The sequence below is a fragment of the Chelonoidis abingdonii genome, chromosome 1 (assembly GCF_003597395.2).
Source record: "Chelonoidis abingdonii isolate Lonesome George chromosome 1, CheloAbing_2.0, whole genome shotgun sequence".
Lineage (NCBI taxonomy): Eukaryota > Metazoa > Chordata > Testudines > Testudinidae > Chelonoidis > Chelonoidis abingdonii.
Genome location: NC_133769.1, coordinates 320,834,170 through 320,836,721, shown reverse-complemented (window position 1 = coordinate 320,836,721; position 2,552 = coordinate 320,834,170).

Sequence of the window (2,552 nt, the reverse complement as noted above, 5' to 3'; positions counted from 1 at the left end):
GGTTTTACTGCATAGGAAACAGATAGTTCAGAGGGGTTCTTTGGTGTACAACCAATATCTTTTTAACTGGTTATTTTTTATTTTTTGTAAATAGCCCCACAGTGTTTCTTTGGCAGCTGGGAAAAAATCATTTAAAAAGAGAGAATTGCAGGATCAAAGAAATGGAAGAAGACAGGTTGGCTAGTGAAAACACTAAAGGAAAAAATTTGAAAAATTATCTTTATTTCTAAATATTTAGAAGGCATAGATGCTGAATAAACACTGCATTGAGCAGGAGGCTGCAGAACAACAATTTATGTATGAAAAGAATCAAAGGCAAAATAAACTAGGTTGGTGACAAGTATGTAAACTGTGTATAGAGATACCACAAGTATGCACAAGGTATCCGGTTTTCCTCCAAAGAGCAAGAAATTAACATGACTCATATGTACATATTTTGTATACAAATCAGACAAAATGGCAATTGAGGGAGTCGGAGGAGACTTCAGAGATTCCCAGCTTCTGGGAACTGGGTGGAATGGTCTCATTGAATGGGCTTTTAGAGTCATGTGGAGAGAGGGGGGCTTGGAGAGCCAGGCAGCCTAGTGATTAGAGCACCCAACTTCCAGCCCCATGTCTCTCAGTCACGGTGGTGGAGTACCTGTTTTAACCTTACACCAGCGATCTTCAGCTTTTCACTCACATCTGGAGCTAGGCCCTTAACAGAGTGCAGCAGGAGGACCTGGGCCTTCCCGTTCAGGACCGGCTCTACAGTTTTCACCGCCCCAAGCAGCGCACTGAATTGCCGCCGTGGGCAGCGGGGGCAACCCGTGTGCCCTTAGGGTGGCAGGCGCATTTCTGTGACGGCGGCAATTCGCCAGCAGCTTCTATGTTTAGCTGAAGCCGCCGCGGACAGCTAAATATAGAAGCTGCTGCCGAATTGCTGCCGCCACAGAAATGCGCATGCTGCTCTAAGGGCACATGGACTGCCCCCGCCGTCCACAGTGGCAATTCGGCTCGCTGTTGGGGGCAAAACAACAGAGACTGCCGCCCCAAGCACCAGCTTGGAATGCTGGTGCCTGGAGCCAGCCCTGTTCCCGTTCCACCAAATCCTAGCCCAGGGCCCTGTGGGAAGTGACACCAGCAGGGTCCTCCCTGCAGTAAATCTAAGGGTATGTCTACACCGCAGTTAACCGACAGTTGGCCTGTGCCAGCTGACTTAGGCATGCAGGGCTCAAGCTAAGGGGCTGTTTAACTGTAGTGTAGACATTCAGGCTCAGGCAAGCGCCCAGACTCTAAGACCCTGAGAAGTGGGAGGGCCCAAGAGCTCTAGCTGCAGTCCAAGCCCAAATATCTAAAGGGCAATTAAGCAGTTCCTTAGCCTGAGCCCCACAAACCCTTCACAAAGGGGGTAGTGGTAGGAGAAGGCACTGCCTGGGGCCTTACCCACTCTGTGGCCTCCTCTCAGGCTTACTCTTCTGCCTGGAGAAGGATTCCTCTCTCCTGCAACCTGTCCACTATCCTTTGCCTGAGCTTCTGAGATCCTTTTAACTTGCTTCTCCAGTCGGAGCATGCTCAACAGGCTGGAGGGGTGGGATTACGTGGGCTCATTATTGCCGTTTAAACCTTTTGGGCCCAGGGTGAGGTTGTGCACCCAGGGGTGAAAGTAACTTACAGGACTTACCGGTATTGCTGAAGTCCTCAGGGGGGCATGGCCTCATCCGGAAGAGGCGTGGCCTCAAGCAGAAGAGCCAGGGCCTCTCAAGATTTAAAGGCCCTGGGGCATCGGCTGTGGCTGGGAGCCCCAGGGCCTTTAAATCAATCAGGGGCTGCCAGCTGAAGAGGTGGCTGGGAGCCGCTCAGGGACAAATTAAAGGGCCCGGGGCTCCCGCTGCTGCAAGAACCTCGAGCTTTGCTGGGCTGGGGCCGGGATTTAAAGGGTCCTGAACTCCTGCCACTGTGGGGAGCCCTGAGCCCTTTAAATCCCGGCCCCAGCCCAGCCACCAGAGCCGTGGGTGGGATTTAAAGGGCTCTGGGCTGCCCGCAGTGGCGGGGAGCTCTGAGCCCTTTAAATCCCTGCCACGGAAGCCGGTGCTGTCCGGCATAGTGTACTGGATCTTGCTGGTACACCATACCGTACCAGCTTACTTTCACCTCTGTGTGCACCCCATCATACATGTTATAGGCTAAATTCACTCTAGCCTCTTCCAGAGGCTGACCAAAGCAGCCCAGGGAAATTGAGAAGAAAAGAAATGATCTTTCTTTTTGGGCTAGAACTCACCATAACAGAGTTACTCCTGGGGCAATTCTGCACCACTGTGCATGTGCTGAATTCATGTCCCGTGCAGAATGTTTTTTTCTCCACAGAAAATACATTCTGCTGGAGAAGTGCTGCAATTACTCCTTTTGCCCACCAGAGGCTGTTGTGACACCAGAGCAGAGAGCATCTGGTGCCAGGAGGGAGCAGCCCTAGCTGCAGATAGGGAAAAGAAGAGGCTGTGTTCCTCACAGCAACCTGCCTATGGGGTCAGATCTGGAGACGCCGTATATGGGGGAGGGCGGGTGACAGTGTA